Source organism: Callorhinus ursinus, unplaced genomic scaffold (genome assembly GCF_003265705.2).
Source record: "Callorhinus ursinus isolate GAN/ISIS: 27379988/994484 unplaced genomic scaffold, GSC_fseal_2.0 scaffold51, whole genome shotgun sequence".
NCBI lineage: Eukaryota > Metazoa > Chordata > Mammalia > Carnivora > Otariidae > Callorhinus > Callorhinus ursinus.
This window is the reverse complement of record NW_027397113.1, coordinates 8,514,583-8,538,430: the sequence shown is the minus strand read 5'-3', so window position 1 is coordinate 8,538,430 and position 23,848 is coordinate 8,514,583. Positions and strand designations below refer to the sequence as shown.

Here is a 23,848-nt window from a genome sequence, read left to right as displayed (position 1 = left end):
ACAACATGCCTTTTGTGCTATTTCCTCTGGGGTCTTTGAACCTTTTCTGGGGCAAACAGGCACAGTGAGTTTTCTTGCCTTGGACTTGCCTGGACAAGTTCTCTGTGACAGACTGGCAGAAATGCATGCTGCTTAGTCATCAGGGCAAGGTCCCAGTAGCAAAATTCCCAAATGAACCAGTGAAAGCACAACCTGTGCTCAACAGCACAGGGGAAAGCCCTGCCACCTTGGACCCTGTCTCCTTTTTTTTTTTTTAAGATTTTTTATTTATTTGTTTGACAGAGAGAGAGACAGCGAGAGAGGGAACACAAGCAGGGGGAGTGGGAGAGGGAGAAGCAGGCTTCCCGCCGAGCAGGGAGCCTGATGTGGGGCTCGATCCCAGGACCCTGGGATCATGACCCAAGATGAAGGCAGACGCTTAACAACTGAGCCCCTTGGACCCTGTCTCTTACACTGTGTGGGGAAAAGAGCATAATGAACTCTCATGTTCATTGTTTTTATTCTCCCAGCACTCAGGAGGTGATGGGTGTCAGGTGCTCCTGTTGTCATTTTGCAGTTCTCAACTGCTTTCCTTTCCATCCTTCCCCCAGTCTTTTTATGACCTCGGTGCTTGGATTATAGACTGAGATTAGTTGTTATCAGAAAACACAGTCAAGAGTGTTCCCCTTTCTCCACAACCTCTCCAACATCTTTTGTTTCTTGCTTTGTCAATTTTTGCCATTCTAAGTGGTGTAAGGTGGTATCTCAATGTGGTTTTGATTTGAATTTCCCTGATGGCTAATGATGAGGAACATTGTTTCATGTGTCTGTTAGCCATTCGTATGCCTTCTTTGGAGAAGTGTCTGTTCATGTCTTCTGCCCTTTTTTTACTTGATTGTTTTTTGGGTGTTGAGTTTGAGAACTTCTTTTTTTTTTTTAATTTTATTATGTTATGTTAGTCACCATACAATACATCATTAGTTTTTGATGTGGTGATCCACGATCCATGGTTTTTGTATAACACCCAGTGCTCCATGCAGTATGTGCCCTCCTTAATACCCATCACCAGGCTAGCCCTTCCCCCCTCCCCTCTAAAACCCTGTTTGTTTCTCAGAGTCCATAGTCTCTCATCTCTCCCTCCAGTTCCCCCCCCATTTTTCCCTTCCTTCTCCTAATGTCCTCCATACTATTCCTCATGTTCCACAAATAAGTGAAGCTATATGATAATTGACTTTCTCTGCTTGACTTATTTCACTTAGCATAATCTCCTCCAGTCCCATCCATGTTGATGCAAAAGTTGGGTATTCATCCTTTCTGACGGCTGAGTAATATTCCATTGTATGTATGGACCACATCTTCTTTATCCATTCATCTGTTGAAGGGCATCTTGGCTCCTTCCCCAGTTTGGCTATTGCGGACATTGCTGCTATGAACACTGGGGAGCATATGGCCCTTCTTTTCACTACATCTGTGTCTTTGGGGTAAATACCCAGTAGTGCAATTGCTGGGTCCTAGGGTAGCTCTATTTTTAAATTTTTGAGGAAGCTCCACACTGTTTTCCAAAGTGGCTGTACCAACTTGCATTCCCACCAACAGTGCAAGAGGGTTCCCCTTTCTCCACAACCTCTCCAACATGTGTTGTTTCTTGCCTTGTCTATTTTTGCCATTCTAACTGGTGTAAGGTGGTATCTCAATGTGGTTTTGATTTGAATTTCCCTGATGGCTAATGATGATGAACATTTTTTCATGTGTCTGTTAGCCATTTGTATGTCTTCTTCAGAGAAGTGTCTTTTCATATCTTCTGCCCATGATTTTGATTTGATTGTTCTTTGGGTGTTGAGTTTGAAAAGTTCTTTATAGATCTTGGATACCAGCCCTTTATCTGTAGTGTCATTTGCAAATACCTTCTCCCATTCTCCCATTCTCCCATTCTACGGGCTGCCTCTTAGTTTTGTTGACTGTTTGCTTGACCCCTCCTACACTGTTGGTGGGAATGCAAGTTGGGGGATGGGTGAGTCCGGTGATGGGTATTAAGGAGGACACATACTGCCTGGAGCACTGGGTGTTATACGAAAACAATGAATCATGGAACACTACATCAAGAACTAATGATGTACTGTATGGTGAATAACATAAAAGAAAAAAGAAAAGACGATCAAATGTGTTGGAGGGAAAATGTGTCAGAGATTAGCATGTGGAGGAAGAGGGAAAGAAAAGTTCACCTTATTGTTTAGTGACAAAAAATGTCAAGCCTAGTAGTAGCCAGAAGTAGAGACAGTAAGATAATGAACCCTCTCGTAGGCCCATCCCCCACCTTCAACAGTTTTCACCCATAGCCAGCTTTGTTTCATCCCTCATATTTCTCTATTGTATTCTGAAGCAAAGTCCCAGACATCATAAAATGTCGTCATATATAAATATTTCATTACGTATCTCTCATAGATAAAAAATCAAGACCATTATCATGCACCTAAATAAATATTATCAGTAAGAGGTGGCAGTGTTTAAGTGGCTGGAACATAGAATAAGGTGGGTTTTCTTATTCTAATTTGCTTGCAAGACCTCAGACAAGACAGCTAACTTTCCCATACCTCAGTAGTTACTTACACATAGAAATAGGAGCATTTGCTTCAAATTAATAACATGGGTGTATTTATAGAAGGGCTTTCCTTGCTAAAAAAAAATTTTTAAGTAACTTTATACCCTAGGCTCTCAAAGTAACTTTATCTGGCATTTTCTTTATATAAATAAGGTAGGGAAAGATAAGCGTTATTTTTCAGTTAGAGAAACTGAGGGCTACATACTGTATGTTTGTGCTGATAGGAAATTCTATGAAAGATAAAACAGTGATAGAAAGCACATAGTTGTTGCCAAAGGCCAGAGGATAGGAGGGGAGGTTTGATGGCAAAAAGGCTAGGGAAACTTTTTGGGAAGATGTGGAAATGTTTCATAATATGATTATGGCAGTGGTTACATTACTATATATATTTGTCAAAACATAAAACTGTTCACTTAAAAATGGTGAACTTTATTGCACGTCAATTTTCCCTCAACAAAGCTGACACAGGAAATTGGCAAAAGGGGTTATCAAATGTGTTTAGTGTTTAGGGGGTATAGCTCAGGAGTAGAGCGTTTGACGGCAAATGTGTTTAGTGTTTACCCCCCAAGTCATATATTGAAACCTTAACCCCAATGCTACAGTATTTGTTATAAGGTCTTTGGGAGGTAATCAAGTCATGAGGGTGGGGACCTGAACTGATGGGATTTGTACCCTTCTATTTTTTTATTTTTATTTATTTTTTATTTTTTTATTTTTTAAAGATTTTATTTATTATTTGACAGAGAGAGATAGTGAGAGAGGGAACACAAGCAGGGGGAGTGGGAGAGGGAGAAGCAGGCTTCCCGCGGAGCAGGGAGCCCGACGCGGGGCTCGATCCCAGGAGCCTGGGATCATGACCTGAACCGAAGGCAGACGCTTAACCGACTGAGCCAGCCAGGTGTCCTGGGATTAGTGCCTTTATCAGAAGAGATGCCAGAGAGCTTGAACTACCCCCTCTCTCTGCACCCAGGAATTACCATGGAGGAGACAGCAAGAAGGAGGCCCCATGTGCAAGCCAGGAGGAAAGTCCTCACCAGAATCTCACCGTGCTGGCACCCTGAGCTCAGACTTCCAGTCTTCGGAACTGTGAGTAAATAAATTTCTGTTTAAGTTACGCAGTCTCTGGTATTTTGTTATGGCACCCTGAGCTAATATATTATGTATTCTGGAAGAAAATCTCAGTAGGAAAAACAAACAAAATTATCAGCAACCAAGAACATTCAACTGTAATTCCAGGCCAGGTCCTGTACAAAACAAGTTCCAAAGAGCAAGACAACTGGTGATCAAAGGGCCTGATGACCCACCCTGGCCTGCCACGGGGTAGTCCTGTAATCTTGGGCAAAACACTGTCACCTTGGCTTCTACCTTCACTCCTGCTCAAACCGGGAAGTTTGAACTATACAAGTTTCGTGAATATGTGCTACTATTATTTTAAAATGTAGAAGTAATTCATGTGCATTTAAAAACTTCAACCATCACAGAAATACATGGAGTAGAATGTGAACGTTCCCTGCGTCATTCTCTCTGCAGAGTTAACCACACTTACCCGGGGAGCATACATCCTCCCAGAGTTATTTTCTGCCACGGCCCTGCTCAAAGTTGCACCCCTTCATGCAGCCTTCCCACGTCCCAGGTCCCATATTGTCCTGCTAGTTTCCCTCTTGGCGCTTTATATGGGAAGACAGAAGCTAAAGGGACAGACAGGAGGCAAATGGAAGCAGTTGCTTCCGAGGGCTGGTCATGGAGGTGGCCGCTGAGAGCATCACGAGCTTCAGAGCAGAAAACCCCTGAAGAGCCATTTCTGGAACTGCCCAACCCAGCACCCCAGCTGACAAAGAAAGCAAGTATGGCTGGGATGCTTCCATTGGTGGGGAAAGAGCCAGAATGAACACTTTCAAGGACAAATTTTGAATGCATTTTATCATTTAATTGTTTTAATTGAGGTACACCATACATTCCATAAAACACGCATGTCTTAAGCATACAGTTTGAAGATTTTTACACACACACACACACACACACACACACACACACCCCTATGCAAGTACCACCCAGACAAGGACCATTTCTAAGACCTTGGAATTTCCCCAGGTTCCTTGGCGGGCAGTCCCCAATCCCAAGGTAACCACTACTCTGTCTGTTCATGTTGGCAGTTCTTGGATTCCATCTAAATGGACTCTCACATGCCTGCCTTCTTTTGATCATCATTGTGTCTCTGAAATTCCTCCAAGTGGCTGCACATAGCAGTGACTAATCTTCTGACTGTTGAGTAGTGTTCCACTGTGGGACTGTGTCACAATTTGTTGACACTTTCTACAATGGACCGACATTTGCTGTTTCCTGTTTGGGGCAATTATGAATAAAGCTGTCCTGCTTGCTCTTGTATGTGTTGTTTGTTTGTTTGTTTAGATTTTTTTGTTTGCGCTCATGCAGGTGCACACACAACAGAGAGAGAGAGAGAGAGCGCGCGCATGCACGCGCACACGAGTGGGGGGTGCAGGGGGTGAAGCAGACTCCCCGCTGAGCAGGGAGCCGGATGCAGGACTCGATCCCAGGACCCTGGGCCGAAGGCAGACGCTTAACAGACTGAGCCAGCCAGGTGCCCCTTGTAGGTGTTTTTTTGGTGGGCACACATGCTCGTTTCTCTGGTGGATCTCCCTAGACGTGGAATTGCTCCCCCGGGGTTTGTTCCTTAAGGAAATGTTCAGAAGGATTTGCGGGGACCTGCCCTGGCCGTGGATGCTGAGGCCTCAGAAGGAGCTGTAGGAAGACCGTGGAATGGGGAGACATGTGCCCAACAAGGTCATCCCCCTCTGGAAGGGGCAGCAGCCAGAGGCTGACCTAAAGAGCCCCAAGACGGCAGGGGGCTTATCTTGCCCCGCCGCCAGGAGCAAGGCTGAGTGGCCCATTCCAAGGCCAGCGCTTCTCTGACTTCCCGGGCTGTTTATCTGTTGTGCCTTGTGACTTGGCCCTGCGGCTTGGTGGGTGATTTGGGGGAGCGAGTTCACATCCTCGGGGCTGCAGGCAGGCTCGCTCAGTCACTTGGCTCGGGCCAGGGTCCGTTCCTGCCTCGAGAAGGACTTTGAGTTTTCAGGAATTAGCCCCGATCAGCAGGAAGCCCGGGGACAAATCAGCAGCCCCAGTCCCAGCGGGACCAGAGCTCCTGAGGCGTTCACCTTGTGGTACCACCAGGGCCAGCAAATCAGAGTCTGGAAGCGAAGGAGGCACTAATCTCCCGAGGAAGCGGATGGAACTAGCCTTCCACGCCCTGAACCTCCCAGCCGGCCGGGCTCGGTCAGGGCCACTCAGGGCCCCCAGGTGCAGGTGCAGCTCTTGTGGGCACTCTGTACAACCAGACACATGGTAGTGTCTTTGGAGCCTGCCTGGAAACGGATCTCAGAGACCATTCTACTTACTGTCATCGGTCTGAGAGCGCCCAGGGCAGCCTCCGGGCCTGCAGCACAGCCCCTGGGGTTCATACAATGGCAGCAGGAGGAAGGGGAGACAGCGTTGCCATCAGCCAGACCATGCAGCTTAAGCCCCAGCCCTACCAGCGACTGCCCTCTGGAACCACAGTTTGTTCAGGGCTATGATGGGCCTGTGTATGCCCGGAGTTAGTTTTGAGAATCACCTAATCATTGTTGTTCACCAGAAAGAGTAGATATGGCTCTATAAATATAAAATATGATATCAGTGATTGTTTGCGGTCAGAGTGAGGGAATACTCATTGATGTGGTGTCGGCCCGGGTCTCACTCCCAAGCCAGCCAGCCTTCTCTGCCTTCCAGGCCCTTTTCAAATGCTGCCACCGCCGAGAAGCCTTCCCTGATTGCCTCGGCAATTTGAATCACCCCTTTTCTGATCCCTTATAGTTTTTGTTTTGTGTTGTGTTTAAGGAAAAGACATGCGTCAGAGATTTATTTAACTCATTCATGAGGGAAGCAGCAGGACAGTCAAGATGACTCCCAGGAGAATTTGAAGAACAAGATTTTCATAGGCATTGTTAGAATATCTTTGGTGGGGTATTGGTATTGCCCTCCAGGGCAAAAGTCCTTAATCTCTGGAATGATCTTTTCTACCTGAGGGAAATCATTTGCACTCTGCCTGACCAGAGGTGACAAGTTAATACAGAACTTCATGGACCTAGAGCCTTCAATCAGTCCTCGACTGAAAGTCAGATACAGGCGAGGACTCCTAGATCAGGGGTCAGCAAATGACAGCCTGCGGGCCTCACCTGGCTCTCCACTTGTTTTTGTAAGTAAAGTTTTAACAGAACCCAGCCACGAACCCAGGTGCTTCTTCGGCACCAAATTGGCAGAGTTGAGCACTTTGTAGCTGTGACAGAAAAATTTTCAAATTTTTTTATTATGGTAAAATGCACATGATATAACATTCATTGTCGTAACCATTTTTAATTGTACAGTTCCATGGTATTAAATACAAATTGTTGTGTGTGACCATCAGCACCATCTGTCACCAGAACATTTTCATCTTCCCAAACGGAAACTCTGTCCCCATGAAACAGTGCCACCAACCCCCAGTCCCACCCTGCCCAGCCCCTGGCAGCCCCCTTCCTACTTTCTGTCTCTATGAACTTGACTATTCTAGTAGCCTCATATAAGTGGAACCACACAGTATTTATCTTTCTGTGACTAGTGCTTTTTTTTAAGATTTCTATTTATTTATTTGAGATAGAGAGGGAGAGAATGAGCGGAGGGAGGGGCAGAGGGGGAGGGAGAAGCAGGCTCCCTGCTGAGCAGGGAGCCCGATGCAGGACTTGATCCCAGGACCCCAAGATCATGACCTGAGCCGAATACAGAAGCCTAACCGGTTGAGTCACCCAGGTGACCCTGTGACGAGCTTATTTCACTTAGCATAATGTCCTCAAGGTTCGTCCACAATATAGAGTGGGTTAGGTTTTCCTCCCTTTGCAAGGCTGAGTAATATTCCATTGCGTGAACAGACTACATTGTGTTTATCTCTTCATCTGGCAGTGGGCACACACGTTGCTTCCATGTTTAGCCATCGTGAATAAGGCTGCTATGAACATGGCTATGAAGTATATATATATATCTCTGAGACCCTGCTTTTGGTTCTTTTGGATATTAACCCAGAAGTGGAATTGCTGGGTCATAAGGTATTCTATTTTTAGCTTTTTGAGAAACTGCTCTATGATCTTCCACAGGAGTGACACCGTTTTGCATTCCCACCACCAAGTGTTTCGGTTTCTCCAGCACTTGTGGTTTTCCGGTTTTGTTTTTGTTTTTTGTTTTTCTGATAGTAGTAGTCATCCTAACCTCCGAGGCGTTTGTGCCTACTACTCCCCTACCCCTGACACTCTGCCTCGTGAGTCACTTATGTCCTCAGGGCGAGAGGCCACATCCTCCGGGCAGAGACAATCATTTCTGTATCCCCTCCAGAGACCAGCACACTTGTCATCTGGAATGATCCCTGGGGTCCGGGAGCTTACACTCTACAGGAGGAAGTAAATTCCTCCTCAGAAAGCCGACCCCCGCGGCTCCGGGGCACTGTCTCCCTGCACCAGAATTGGCAGCATTTTACCTTCTCTACCAGCCTGTGGGGCCTGAGGAGCGCACTCCCCTCTTCCTCATCACCGCTGACAGCCCCGTGCTCCTGCTAGTTGTCTGCAGACAGGAGGAGGCGAAGTCGGGGGGATGAACACAAAAGAAGTACTGTGTCCAAGGGATGTTCAGGACATCCTGCTTCCCCTCCAGCTGCACGGTGTCCCAGGATGTAGCCTCACAGATCCCAGACCTAGTGCCCATGGCAACGGGATGACTTTTACTCCGCTCTCCCTGTGTCTCCTCTCCTGTTCTCTTGGATGAGGCCTTGGCCCTCCAGAAGCTCCTTCTCAGCCACACTCCTAGAGGCTCTAGGCGATGGTGGTGGCTGCATCCCGCGGCTCCTGCGGACACTTGGCCCTTGGAAAGGGGCCACGAAGCAGATCTGGGAGGTGAGGGGAAGAGACCTGCCAGTGGAGCTCCAAGGAGTGAGCTCATACCGGGATTAGTCCCCCCGCTCAAGAGGCTTTTGGACCCAGCATGGCCTCCTCCTCCCCTTGGGGGCAGGGGAGGCCAGGACCCACAGCTTGGATGACCATGCTGTGCCACCAGACATACAGGAAAACAGACAAAACGAAGCAGTCCGCCCCAGAAGGGTCCCAGGTTTTAGGAACAGGGGCGCAGAAGGGGCTGGGGCAATGTATCTCCAATGAAGTCACATTGGAGGGACTGGGTAAGTGGCAGTCAGGGCTGTGCCACAAGAGGGAGGCTGGGGCAGAATGGCAGACTTCAGCAGTCCCCCAAATCTGCCTGGGCCTCAGAACCACCTGGAGCCTTTTACTTGCCTTGTTAGGAGAGTAAATTTTCTTTCTGTAGAGTCCCAAATAAGAGATGGATAGTAACATCTAAAAAAAAAAGCCCCAACCCGATTGACAGGGTTAATCAGTCCACCTGAGGTCCTCCTGAGCGTGGAGCAGGCTGAGCATGGGCAGTACGGGCAGGAGCAATGGGTGAAAATGTGTTCAGGGAGGAGGACCCGGACTCTGGCAACTCAAGAGACCACCGCGTGTGTGATTCACGGGGGTGGGCAGCGAAAGACGTAAGACTCGACCACATGGGATGGAAGTCAACGCAGACATGAAGTCCCCACTGGTGATGGCCAAAGGTGGGGGCTGAGGAAAATATCGGGAGCCAGGTTCCAAGTCGTTGCGCAAGAAGAGGACAGAAGAGAAGCCTTTTGTTTGTTAGCTTGAACCATAGACTCCTATGCTCTTGAATCAGTGTCTCCAGGAGCAAGGTCCTTTCTTCCCAGGGTGGCCAGCCTGGCACGGGTCCGAGAATTGACCAGCCATTGGGATGGACAGAGAGCACTGACAGGAGTAAAGCGCTAAGCCATAGACCCAGAGCTACCAAGTAATACCTGTGTGATCTCAGGCTGCCGGGTTCCTGCTCCTCTTCATCTCCAGGTTTTTATTCGATCAAAATAAGAGACTGTAACACCTCCCCAACTACTCTGATGGAGGGATGAAATGAGATCATGTAGGTGGAGGTCTTTGTTGGCCCCACTTCACCTGGCAGCTGGACCCAGGGGCTAGAAACCCCTTGCCGGTGCTGATTATGAAGTCTCAGGAGGAGATCTGTGTGTAAATATGATTCATAGGGGGCATGATGGGGTGGGAGTGGGCTGGTGGCCCAAACCAGGTGGACTTGGCCAATGTCATCTCAGAGGGTGTGGGCATCTGGGACCAGAGTCCTGGCCAGGAACATGTCTACTCCCCTACCATGGTGGTTCTGCCTAGAAAAAGGCAGAAGTATGAATGCCCAGGCGTGGGCACACCGTTCCTTCAGGGTGCAGGTTGTTGACATATTTCCCAGTTCTATGAGCCTAGCGGATGGCCCAATGCTGACTTTTCCTGAAACACTGAGCTGCGGGATTCTTGAGGCAGTGAGGGTCTTGGGGACCTCATTGCTCAGATAGGACCCGGAGGTTCTCAGAAGGAAAGGCTTGCTTAAGGTCGCATGGGAAATTAATGTCAGAGCCTGGCTGCAAGAAACCACACTGAACTCAAGGCTGGCTGAGGATCAGCACAAGTTAGTGCATGGGGAGAGGTAAGCATTCCTCCCTGGAGGCCCCACAGCAAGGGGGATATGGGCCCAATATACCGAGGGTCTATACCCTCTCACCCAATGAAACCCTGATCTTTCATCTCTGATCCCTTTCACACCATAAGGTAAATGTAGGCAACATTCAGACACACAAAAGGTGGAGGTGGGTGGCACTCTTCCCTGACTGTCATTCTCTGTGCCCGGTAAGGGCGGGGAGGAAGGCCCAGCTGTCGAGTTCACTCCGAGGGATCTGAGCTAAGCCTGGGATATCTCAAGTCAAAGACCGTGTTTGCTTTAATGGCACCATTTTGGTGCCCTCTGCACTGGCTTCTGGGACCTCAGTGACCTTGGGAGAACCCCTTGCTTGCAGTTTTCAGTAGGAGCTGCAGGGAATGGTTCAGGTCTCTGCAGCAGCCCCCGGGGCCCTTCAGCAGAACCAAGCACCACTGGCCTTGTCAAGACCCTTGGTGGGCATGTTGGTGGCAGGAGCATTTCAGTTGGAGGCTAGAGGCAGCCCTGGCCACTGCCTGGCTGATGACTCAGAAAGAGTAGTTCTGGAAGCATCTGTGTGCAGAGGACTTTGACATCTTCTTTCCAAGGACAGCTTTGGTCATCCAGGAAACTCCCAGACCTGAAGATGTTAACTCCTCCTGCCTCTGCACCACCACCCTAGCATTAACGGAAAACACTCTTTGAAAGAGAGGGGGTTTTCCCTTTAGGGGGTCAGCAGGAAGCATCAGAGAACAGGCAACAGGAGAAAGATCTTGGAACCAGGGAGTCCGGACACCTGGGACCCAACCCTTGCCGGATGACCTTGAAATGAGTCAGTCTCGGGCTCATCTTGTAAAAGGAGAAGGAAGCCCACTGGCTTGGCTAACCCACAGGTGCTTGCAAAGTCAGTGGAAATGCATTACAAGGAGGAGCACTCTCCTCATGGCAGGGATACCCTCTGCCCTCATCTCTGGCTTGTTGCCAGTCATGGTCTACCCACCCCTGTCCTGGCACCTCTGCCAGCCTTCCTGGGCCTTAACGCCTGTTGACCCTCCATGTGGAGCACTGGACAACATTGTGAAAATAAGAAAGGGGTACAGGGGCTCTCAACTCTAATACGTCAAGCCTGAGCTCATGCTTTCTTCCCAATTCTGCTGCTTCTTGAGTCTTCTCCACCCGAGGAACAGAATCTCCCATCAAGGCAGCCACAGGAACCAGCAACCTGGACATCCATTCTAGTAGATTCTGAGACCATGGCTCACTTATCCCTCCACTGGGCCCGTCAGAAGTGAGCTAAGCAGAGAGTCACTGATTTTCAGAGCACCCCCCACACACACCAGGGGAAGGAACCCCAGCAACCGGGACTTCAGTGCTCCTCAGGAAAGGATGGAGCTCAGAGAGGAAGTGGGCAGAGCCTCCTTGTGCCCGACACTCTGCTAGGAGTTGAGTATACAACAGTGGGCAAATGGACCCCGGGCCCTCCCCTCAGGAAGATTCCAGTCTAGCGGGAAGAAAGACAATAAACCAGTCAACAAAGTGTGACAACGTGCTCTGAAGGAAAGAAAACTGAGCGCTAGAGAACAGTGTGGGAGGGAGTGGTAACAGAAAACATCTCTGAGCTATGTATGACCTTTGAACCAGATGAAGGCAGGGGAAGAGGAGGAACATTTTTTAGGCAAAGCCAGAAGTTTGGGCCAAGGCCATGACACAGGAAAAAACTTGACTTTTCCAAACCAGAAGGCAGTCACGGAATGAGGCTTTCAGGCTATTCTAAGTACCATGGGAAAGGTTTTTAAGCAAGGGGGTGCCAGGTTCCAATGAGTATTTTAAGATCGCTCTGGCTGAATGGGTCGGGAGAATCAGGAGCCTCTGTGCCTGGAGGGAGAGGAAGTTAGGAAATGGTGCTGTGCAGACTGTGGGGCAGGACACGGGGTGAGGAGGGAAAAGTTCCCCCATTTAGCTGACACGTCCAGAACGGCCCCAGGACTGCGTAACATTCCAGGAACTGGTATAGGAGCAGACACTTGACTCGTTAGAGCTAACCAGTTGGTACCATGCCTCCGAAGCTGGCAGCTTCTTGAGACAGTTGAGGAGAGACTTGTGGACAGATCAGGGCTTTGGAAGAGAGCAGCCCGATGCTGAAGAATGGCAGGTCCCTGTCTGCAGGGTGCTCAGGAGTTTGAGGTTTGTTGTTCTGAATAACACAACCTGGGGTATGAGTGGATTTCACCGTCTTATTGCATCTTTGCAATCTCAAACCCTTTCTTCATTATTGTACCCCTTAGGAACCAGTTTAGACATCACCCTTCCCCCAGTCATAACCCCTTTTAAAAGTTGAATCCCACAGATAGCTGATTACCTACTGTTTGTATATTTGTGTTTCTATATAGAAAGAGCAAGATTCAGCCCTCCCCCAAGAAGCAATTTTTGCCCCCTTGGGTGTGATCCTGCCCCACTGAGAATGCATGCTGGAAATCAGAGTCTCCCCCAGTTCTTACGGGACCCACAGAGGGTGTCTCATGTGACTTACCAATATGTCCCACCCCCTTTTTTTTTTTAGATTTTGTTTACTTATTTTAGAGAGAGAGTGAGTGAGCGAGCAAGGAGAGAACACATGAGCAGGGGCAGAGGGAGAGGGAGAAGTAGATTCTCCGCTGAGCAGGAAGCCCGACGGGGCGTTTGATCCCAGGACCCCAGGACCATGGCCTGAGCTGAAGGCAGACGCTTAACCAACTGAGCCACCCGGCATCCCATCAACATGTCCACTTTTGCTTCCTGGAGGAACGGGCTTTGCTGCCGCCGCCCCCGCTCACCAAAGGCTGCAGGAGAAACTCTGCGCTTGTCAAGGTCACCTTCCCAGACTCTTAGAGTAGCAGAAGCTTTGAGAGCTAAGCCCATGGGGTTCCCTGTGGACCTCACCATCGTCACAAACCCTTTCCCCAACTGCAGATCGGCAGATGCAGCTGAATCCAGCTTAGGCTCTGCTGGTCTTCCCCACACAGTGGAGAGTTTACAACATGCCCTTACTCACAAGTGTCACCGTATGGCCCTGACAGCACCCTGTTTTAGAAATGAGAAACCAGGAGCCGGAGAGGGTTGGGCTAGAAGCAAGGTCACAGAGTGAGTGGCTCCAAGGCCTCTTTACTTCGTTCTGCGTCCTTGATCCCCCGGGCGCCGCAGACCTCCTCAAATTGCCATCCCCATGTCAGCACCTGTGGGCAAATGCTTATCGGGCAGCGCTGAAGTCAGTACAGGAACTGAGAGCAAGCTTTTGGAAATGTTTATAGGAATCCCGTGGAGAAGTTTTATACCTACTAACTCTGATCATAAAGAAGTCCAGCCTTGGATGGTGTCTGATTGTTTTAGTGCTTTTTTTCCTAATGATTTTTTCTAATGATGCCGTGTGCCCATGGGCAAGCCTTTTCATTCTTTCATTCAGCATTTTGAGGCGTGGTGGTGGCTTTATCGTGTGTCGCCTTAGCCGAGCTGAACTACATTCCTCAGAATTCCCTCCTCTCTAGGGTCCTGGCCACGTTGGCATCGGCCACAGGAGAAATGTGTGCGAGATCTGGGAGGCGCAGGTTTGTTATACTCTGAAGGTGGTGCAGGGCAGGCCGGCCAGCACAGGAGCTCTCTGATCCAATCTTGCCGGATACTCTGGGACAGGCAACCGCCTAGGCATTGGAGACTGGAAAAATAAACAAATTCTCCTCCTTCCAGTTCTTGGATTCCCTGTCAGCAGGATGGGGGAGGAGGGGTAATTCAATGAGATAAGACACCCAACTGCCGAGGGCGCCTGGGTGGCTCAGTCTTTGGGCGTCTGCCTTTGGCTCAGGTCATGATCCCAGGGTCCTGGGATCGAGCCCTGCATCGGGCTCCCCGCTCCGCGGGAAGCCTGCTTCTCCCTCTCCTACTCCCCCTGCTTGTGTTCCCTCTCTTGCTGTGTCTCTCTCTGTCAAATAAATAAATAAAATCTTTAAAAATACATATATAAATAAATTTTTTTAAAAAGACTCCCAACTGCTCTGTCAAATGTCTGAGTGGACAAGCCCCCAGTCAAGGGCACATGGAGCCTCCTCCCATTGCTTTAGGGGTCCCTTCCCCTGGGATGGGCTCAGGGAGACCAGGAGCCCCCAGGAACTAGGTTTCGGTGACCTTGAGGTGTGTCTGCTCAGGGCTAAAAAGAGAGACCTTTGGGCTCAGTCCACCAGTTAGTCCAGACAAACAGCTCCATGTTAGTCTTCTTTCTTTCATCCTGAGGTCGAAGACCTTGCCGTGTGTGGGAGGCAGGAACAAGCAGCCTCTACCCTGTGTTTCTCAAACTATTGGTGGTGAAGGACCAGCTTCAAAAGAAAAAAAATTCCCATCCATCACAGATCGACACTTTAGTTAAAATATGATAAAAATGAGCCCTTGAGACACGAAGCTGGAAAGGGAGTGGTGGTCTTCTGGCCCAAAGGCAGGGCACCACGCTGACTTGCGCAGAGGACCTGGCCGCTTAGCTCCCTGAGGCGCGACACCCCGGCTGCGCGGCTCAGACTTCTTTCCCCGAAGCTCCCCCTTGGAGCTGGCACGAATGTGCCATGAGCCTGCGCCGTATGTGCCCCACGTCCCGGACTCAGCTCTGAGCCAGCGTCTGCCCCCGGGAGCCTACAGTTCTAAGATGTACACACGTACAGATGATGTTGGTCCTACTACATCTACGAGAAGCGTTTTGGGAGCCCAGAGCAGGGAACTTCTCACTTGGCCAGAGTGAAGGTGACTCAGAAACCGAATCCTGAAGCCCAGCGGGAGCTGCAGGCAGACAAGGGGAGGAAGGGCACTCGGGCCAGGCAAAGAGCGAAAGCCAGGAGGACTGAGAGAGGCCGAGGCTGCAGGGCAGGACGATTGGAGGAGAGCAAGGAGCCCAGGAGAGTGATGCGGGTGCCTGATCATGGGGGTCCCGACGTGCCATCTGTGGAACCCTGGCAGAGAGACACGGAGGGCTGAACTCGGACAGAATCTTCTGGAAGGAGAGGAAATAGGCGGCAGAGACCGTCAGAGCTGGGGCTCAGCTGACAGACGTGGGATCTCGTAGAGGGCAGGGGAGGGTGTAGGCTTGCATTGGAGGCTTAGGGCAGTAGCTGACCAGAGTGAGATAGCTCTCCCTGAGCCACATGCAGTGTCATAGCCTAGGGCAGGAGGTGAGCAGAGACTGGCAAATCCCTTTTGCTTCAGGTTTGGCTTCTTCTAGGTTTGCTCAAGTAGGCCCAGAGTGTTTGCTAGCCTACCAGGACCAGTCTAGACAGGGCTCCCAAATGACTCAGAAATCTGGCAGGCGGCTGGGCCCTGCTCGTACTGCCCAACTTCCTCCTCAACCCAGCTACCTTCAAACGAGGGAATGTGGGGCCCTTGAACTTGAAGCAACCGATTGCTCTTGGAGAAAGTAGAATGTAGGGATTATCTACTCAAAACCATGTTCTTTATAAGAAAGGAGAGGGCCAAGAGGAGCCAAGTGAGGGCAATGAACCTGGCTCTATTCTGCCCCCATTTGGGGTTCTTACTATAGCACCCCTATCATTTGGTTGTCCCCGGCCTGGCTTGACCTCCAGATAGAGGTGCCGAGGACCTTAAAAGGTGATGCCAGGGCAGGGTGTCATTTCCCTGGGGTCGTGACCCCACGTGAGGCATGCTGCTCTGTCAGCACAGGGACAGGTCATCCAAGGACTGACCAGCCTTTGTGTGGCAGAAGCCATCAGAGTTTTAGTGGATTTCATTGAGGGTGGAGCCAGGTGCCGAGACAACTCGTATTAGAAATAAGGACCTCTCAGATTTCCTCACTGCAGGGTGATTTTGGACAAGCCAGTCTCCGGGCCTTGGTTTCTCTGTCTCAAAGTGAGAACGGATCACTGCCAGACTCCCCTCCACCCCAAGTTATGGCATTCCTGCGACCCTGTCCCCTCCTGGCCCACGCCTTGAGCTGTGTACTCCAACGGGGTTCTGCCCGAGCACCCATGGCTGCACTCTCCGTGTGTCTCAGCTCTGCTCCTGGGGGACGCCCCCCCCCCCGCCTCCCCTTCCTGGCAATGCTCCCTCTGCTGCTCCCGAGCCTCTCAAAGTTGGTCATGCACAGGCTGAACTCTGAGGACACCTGTCCTGCCTGACAGTAAACGTGGGTGAAGAGCCACTGAAGCAGGGTGACCACATTTCAGTCCAGCTCCGCTCACTGCTGAAGGCCCCCTGGTATGAGAGCCCTGAGATAGAAACCAAAAGACAAACACTCCAGTCTTGGCTCCGCAAACAGCCATGGTGCCATCGCATGACTAGATTAGATGCTAAGTTGTCTCTGGCTCCAACGTTATAGATGTATGTAAATGTTATATCTATACATAGCCGTGCACCCGCATTATTTAACCTCTATCTATAACAATTTCCCCAAAGTGCTTTTCTATCCATTATATCAAGTGATTGTCGCGACAGCCTTTCGAGGTCAGCAGGGTGCGTGTGTATCTTCTTCACAAATTGGAAAATGGAGGATCAAAAGGGTTAAATGAGTTGCTTGAAGTAATGCTAGTTTGGAAAGAGTTCATACTTTGGAATTAGACCTGAAAGTCAAATCCCAGTTATACCAGTTACTTAACTTCACTGGGCTTTGATTTCCTCAATCATAAAAATGGGAATGGGAAGGTCACAGCCACTTGCCTGTGTGTGCCATCCTTTAAATCACCCGATGTTAGTGCACCGGCTGGCTGTAAGAGCCAGCTTTGCAGCAAGCCAAGGGCTGGGGACAGGGACTGGGGCTGGGGACTGGGGAGCCTGCTAAAGCCCCGCAAGTCCTCATGCCAAGAAGAGTGGCGCCTCCAACCCTGAGTCTCTGCAAGGTAAAGGGACAGAGCCCAGAGGCAGCAAAGGGTGAGGGCAGGAGGAACCTTCAGGGTCCAGGCTTGGACACTTCGGTGCTCCTGGACTCCACAAGGATCATGCTCAAATGCATGTACGTGTATGTGTACACAAATGCATGTACGATTTGTGGTGGTCAGTCAGGTCTTGCCATGTGTATTTGTCTTGGTTGTTGCTGATAAATAGATCATACATGAAAGGCACTGACTGTTGAGTCAGAAAACCTGAATTTCTAATCCTTGTTCGGCCACTAATCTGCTACGTGGCCTTGGTCAAGACCCTTGTCCTTTCTGGGCCTTAGCCATTTTGTTGGTATAATGAGGTCCTTCCAGCTCTAAAGACTATGACATGATGAAATGAGCAAACGCACTTGAACTTACGAACTTGAAAGCAGAACCTAAGGTCTCAAGTGCTGCTTTTCCTCCTGGTAGAGGACTATTCAGCCCTCGGACACTGCTTGCTTGCTCACTCTGAGCCTGGCAGGAGTGGGCCCTTAATAAATAGCTGTTGCATGAATGAATCAATGGTTTTAGGTTTTACTATTTACCGTTTGGACACTGCTCTCATCAAGCAGTGCAATTTGGTGCAAAGAGCAAGAGCCACAGAATCAGACAAATTCCATCTCTGTTTAGAAGCTGTGGGACCTTGGCCAAGTTACTTAAGCTTTTTGAGCCTTCTTGTCTTTGGGGTGTTTGCAGGATTGTTGGAGGATTAAAATAGATAATGGACTTAGGGGATTTAACACAGGGCTTAGTGCATAGTAAATGCTCAAGAAACATTAATTATCAGCGCTGATAGCCAGAGAAACAGATATTGACAGTGGCACCAAAAACCTGCCACTTCTGATAGAATAACAACAGCAATAAGAATAAATCCCTGGGGCACCTGGGTGGCTCAGTCAGTTAAGCGTCTGCCTTCGGCTCAGGTCATGATCCCAGGGTCCTGGGATCGAGCCCTGCGTCGGGCTCCCTGCTCCGTGGGGAGTCGGCTTCTCCCTCTGCCTCTGTGTGCTCTCTATCTCTCACATAAATAAATACAATCTTTTTTTTTTAAAGAATAAATCCCTTATATCAGGTATATTACTTCATAAACTGTCAAGTGTTTTTAGTTTTTATTGTGTTTATCTGATTTTTATTTTTATAATCCTGTGAGGTAGGTACTACCTCCGTTCAACAGATGAGGAGACGGAGGCTCAGAGAAATAGTGACTTGGTCAAGGAAGGTCACACAGCCAGTAAGGGCCAGAGCTTGGACCAGAATTCAGTCCTCCTTTTTTTTTTTTTTTTTAATTTTTTAATGAAGTCATCTCTATGCCCAATGTGGGGCTCGAACTCATGATCTCGAGATCAAGAGTCGCATGCTCCACCAACTGAACCAGCCGGGTGCCCCGAATCCAGGCCTTCTAATACCCGTATTCTCCGGGGTGGGGCTTGTGGCCCATCAAGCTACTGTCCTTCCCTGATAGGGACGCAGAGGGACACATTGTAAAAGTGCGCGTGATGATCCTCTCTGCTGTGAGAATCAGAGATTAGACACACCCCACCCAGCCTGGGTTCCCCAAGTAAGTATTCCAGAGCGGGCATCACCCGTTCGTTCTTACCCGGCTTTCCCGCTACATGAAGTAAGGCTTCTCTTTATATGTATCGTTGTGTTCATTTCTTCTCCGGTCTCAAGGAGGCACTCTTATTTTGGTATTCTAGGACTTAGTGAACAAGCCTGACTCCCCCTAATTTATCCTTCCTTATTTCTTCTTTCAGTCTGCCGACTAATGAGGAGCATCCTTCTGCATGAACAACATCCTCTCCTTAGTCAGTAGTTGGTTTCATGATCAGAACTACGTAGGACCTTCCTACAAGGATTTTGCAAAAAATAAGGTGATATCCCCCTAGTGTCCTCTCCTATACTTTTTTAGCCATTTGGGTTGGAGCTGCAGAAAAGGCCGCTACCTTCCGGGAAGATTATTAATATTTACATGCGTCCCTTCCTCACCCCACCCCTGCTTAATTCACTAGGCAATGAGAACCCTTGGATAGGAGTCTCACTCAGCAAGATGACACGGCGGTGGCGCGTGCGGAGGCCAAGTGTCGGACACCCTTCCCCCGGACAGTGGCAGTGGCAACGGAATTAAAGGGACAGATGGGAAACACTGTCGGAGGTAGAATCTGTTGAACACAACGACTTTTCTTTGCAAAGGTGGGAGGCAAGAGAAAGAGGAGGAAAAGACATTCTGAAATTCTGAGCCCGAGTGACAGGAAGCAAAGTGGTATCATTAATAGAAATGAGGAAGTTAAAAGGCAGGGCTGCCATTTGGAAGGGAAGATGCCAAATTCACTTTTGCATCAAAAACAGTAAAGGTGAGACCTGCGTAGGTCCAAAGGACACATCCGTTGAGACCTAATTCTTGACTCGGGGAGGTTATATTGAGTCTGTGATGCTAGCAGGACGTTCAGAGTTGGAAGTAAGTGGAAGTAAGTGGGTATAGATTTGAGATCCAGAGTCATCCCTGATGTGATCACGTCCCAAATGTGGGCCCTGAAGGAGAAAATACTGGGTGAGCCAAGGGCCAAGAACATTTAGAAGGGAGGAGAAGGAAGACAAGCAAATGGAGACAAAAAAGGCTGTGGTCCAACGGTAGAACTGGGATTCTGTATTGCCAAAGAACCAAGAGAGGGTGGCATGGCAAGAGAAAAGGATGTCAGCCTGCCAGAAGTCTCTGAGAGGTCTGAGAAAATGTGATTGGACTTGCTGGAGACCTTTCAGAGAGGGTTCTAGAAGGTTTGATGGGAGCAGGATCAGGGGTTTGTGTTCCAGGACTCAGTCTGCTATCTGCTGGTTGAGGGAGCCAGTGTCCGTGTCCACAGCAGCAAAGATGGAGTAAGAATACCCATTTTCGGCCTTGCTGTGAGGAATGAGATCCAGAGGAGGAAGGGTCAAGAGCCCCTTTGAATGCCTCCTTTGTCCTGGGCATTGTGCTAAGTGCTTTTGTCCACCGTATGAGAGTCCTTTGGACACCCTAACATGATAGGCCAACACGAGGGATGGTTACCACCACTATTAAAATCGGAGATTATAATGATCAGAGAAATGAATGGGAAACGGGAAGGAGACCCAGAGAGGATCGATTGTTCATTCACAAAACCTGACAACACATGGACTGTGAAAGATAAGAGCCATGGCTTGACAGAAAGTCACCTGTGAAGATGAAGGGCACCAGGGGGGACTCAGTGGGTTAAGCGTCTGGCTTCGGCTCAGGTCATGAACTCAGGGTCCTGGGATCGAGCCCCGCATCCATCGGGCTTCTTGCTCAGCAGAGAGCCTGCTTCTCCCTCTCCCTCTGCCTGCCACTCTGCCTACTTGTGATCACTCTCTCTCTTTGTCAAATAAATAAATAAAATCTTAAAAAGAAAAAGATTAGTGTTGCCTCGGCCATCTTTATGAACCAGGGGAAGGAAGAGCCAGAAGGGGCCAGGAGGAGCGTACTCCTTCGGCCACCGGCCCTCTGCCTCTGAGGGGCTCCATGTTAGAACCCTGTTCCCTCTCCTCACCCCCCTACGCTCCCCCCCCCCCCCCCCCCCTGCCGCTGCCTCCCGCACGCATTTTCCACATTCACTCTCCTGCTGATTAACCAGTCTCTTCACTCCCGTGACCCCACCCACCCACCTGCAGACCTCACAGAGCCCCTGTGAGCACAGACCGAAAGGCCACGGGGCCATCCTGTGGGGACTGGTTGCACAGGCTCTGCCCTCAGGCCCTGGCTCCTAAGGTACCCTTCCCCCAGACTTTCACCCACTTGGCTGGCAGGGAGGACCTGGGCTCCAAGCCACCGACGCTTTTCTCTTTTGTTCCTGATAAAGTACAGTGATCACGATGAGGTCCTGGCAGAATCCCCAGGAAGCTGCAGTCCTTGGGAGGAGAGATTCTGTGGGGCAGGAGGAAACCATGGGAACCTCGGCCCTCTCTGAGATCACCTCTTTTCCTGAGTGGCTCTGGGGTCAGCTGGGTACTATGGGGTTTTCTCTAAGGGAACAGTCTTATCAGGCCCCTCCGAGTAGTGACAGCAATAAGTAATAGAGCAGGAGAAGGGCAGATGAAGGCAAGGTGGTGTCTGCCTGCCTCGGACTCCCTCTGGCTTCAGCCCCTCCTCTACTCTCTTCTGGATTGCCACAAGGTCCCCCTTGGTGCCCGTCCAGCCCGAGCTTACCTCCTGAGGTCTCTCCTGGATCTGGGCATAGCCAACACTCCTGCTTTATGAGTCTCCCCACCTCCCCCCGGATAAAGTCCTCCATACTTCGCAAAGCATGCGAGGCTTTTCCCATTTTGAACTCTGCCCGTGGCAGGTCTGAGAGAATGGCTGGAGCCATTCCCTTCTGTTCTTTATTCATTCTTTCATTCATGCACTCATTCACGTCTTCAGCAAATGTCTTTCCGAGCCTACTCTGGGTGGCCTTATGCTGGGATCTGCTGGGCACCCCACACCTGGCTGGTCCCCACTTCGCGCCCATCCTCAGCTGCACTCACTGCCTTTTAGACCTTGATGCCTTCTCGTGGCCTGTTCTTAGCCTGTGAGGCTCCTCCACGAGAGAGTCCCCGGTTCTCCCGTTCAGATTGTCACTCATTCTGAGCTCCCCGACCTTTAAAATTTTTTCATTGAAGTTATTTATGTATTTGTGACAATCCCCCTTTTGAAAAAAATTACAGTCTTCCTTACTGTTTCAGTACATCTTTAACAGACATAAAAGTCAGTGTACTCTCCTGGTGTCGGGGGGCGGGGGGCTTGCTTCATCCTCTCTTATCCTGTGAGCCAGGCTTTTTGGTTCAGATGTCTAGTGCTACTCTTTAAAGTCAGAGCGGCCTCATTCTCTTCCTGTCGGAGTTTATGACATGAACGAAGCACACTCAGGACTGCTACCAGCCTGACACAGAGGAGGCTGACCACTGTGACAATGGCACGAAGGGGACCCTGTGTGGCCTCTACTGCCCTCCCCCCCCAGTTGGCTAGAGTGATTTTCCTACCTGCCCTGCATCAGGTTGCTCCACACCAAAGTTCTACAGTAGGTCCTTTCCACTGACCTCATCAGGAGACAGGCAGGGTGATGTCCGGAAGGTGCCCAGCTGTGCTAGTGGCCAGCCGCAAGTACCTGCCTAGTTCATCTTTCTTAAACCTCAGTCCCTCCAGGTTGTAGTTCAATATAACAACATGGGTCCTGTTTGTCATCAAACACAGGCCTGCTCTGCTTGCCCCACGAGAGGCCAGTAAGAGACAAGGTGCTGGAGCAACAAAAGCAACTTTATTTGAGAAACCAGTTAACCAAGAAGAGGGTGCGCTAATGTCCCAAAAAACCATCTTCCCATCTCAGTGCGTCGAGGGGTTTTTAAAGGGGGAGGGAAACAGGAAAAGAAACTGGCTAAGGTGCTACCGGGGTTTGAGCAATCAATCCGATGTCTTCTATAAACATGGGCCAGGTTCTTCATGTTCCTTAAGAAACTCTAAACAGAATTGATTACTATAAGCTTATCACTTGCTTAGGGGGTAACATGCAAGAACGTGCTGATTATTTTGTGCAATGTGTTCTGTCTTAATTCGGCGTTCTGATTTCAGCTAGTTCCTCCAGCTGGCTACGAGCACTCAAAGTCTAAAGTATGGAGGGAGAAGTGTTCGAGGCAAACTGAATTCAAGATCGAGTTAGTCCTGCTACACCTTCACCTCACAGGGTTGGGGTGAGAAGCTAATGAGGGGAGTGTGCCAGCACTCAGGGACCTAGAAATCACCCCACTGAAACATGAGGGCCGCTTATGAACTCCTGATTCCCAAGGCTGTCCTCACCCCCCACCTCCCTCTGTTCATCCTTACGTCCCACTTATATCCTCAGTCCACCTTCACGATCCAGGGCTCGGGGCATCGATCCCAAGCAAGCTCCAACCAGCTGGAGTCTGGGGGCCTGCCTCTCCACCTATCCTTTTGATGTCTCCATCTTTATTTCCTGGAGTCTGTCCGGCTCTACTGTCCAGTGCTTCGTGTGCGCTCCCTGTCCCGTCGCCCAGCTCGCCTGTGCGCTTCCTGAGTACAGGGCAAGGACCGTGTCCGGTTGGTCGCCGGGCCCCCCGCTCCCCCCACCACCATGGCGCCTTGCACAAAGAAGCAGAGCAGAGGTCCCCCAATTCTTTCCTGAGTGTCGGGGGGCGGGGGCTTGCTTCATCCTCTCTTATCCCCTGTACTGATTACAGGGTTCAGAGCCCTGCACGAGTCCGGGGCCGGCTCGTTTCTCCAGGGAGGCTGCAGGACGGCGCTAATGTGGAGAGCGCGGGCAACGCGGAGATAACGGACTCCCGAGTCCAGCGGGCCGGGGAAGGGCGTCGCCCAGACCCGGCCGAGCCGGGCCGGGAGTGTGCCCGCGTCAGGTGCAGAGCCCGGGAGCGCCGGGCGTGCGCGTACGCGCCCCGGAGCGCGCGGCGCCCAGCAACCGCCTGGTCTGCCCGCCCGGCTCCTCTGAGATCTCTCCTCCGGCGCCTGGGGCTGGAGCGCGGGGGGGGGGGGGGGGGGGGGGGGGGGGCGGACACGTAGCGGCCTTGCCGCTGGGCTCGACTCAGCGCGGGCGCGAGGGCGGGGGAGCCGGGGACCACCGCTCCAGCCCGCTGGCCTTCGAAAGATCCTCCTGGGCCAATGGCAGGCGGGGCGACGCGCCCGGATTGGTGCAGGCGCTCTGCTGATCACTGTGGAAACCAGGGCGGCGGGGAACGCGGGAGGATGCGGAGCCGCGGGCGGGGGGAGCCGGAG

At 50.5% G+C, this 23,848-nt stretch overlaps 1 protein-coding gene across 1 annotated transcript in view; it reads left to right on the top strand.

Annotated features, from left to right (window-relative positions):
• FEN1 (flap structure-specific endonuclease 1) overlaps positions 1 to 4,746 on the top strand; it is a 74,184-nt gene extending 69,438 nt beyond the window's left edge. The window contains exons 3-4 of the transcript XR_012375497.1: positions 3,549 to 3,664; positions 4,732 to 4,746. The gene's annotated coding sequence lies outside the window, so the exon portion shown is untranslated. The remainder of the gene's footprint in view (positions 1 to 3,548; positions 3,665 to 4,731) is intronic.
• The last annotated feature ends 19,102 nt before the right edge of the window (positions 4,747 to 23,848 follow it).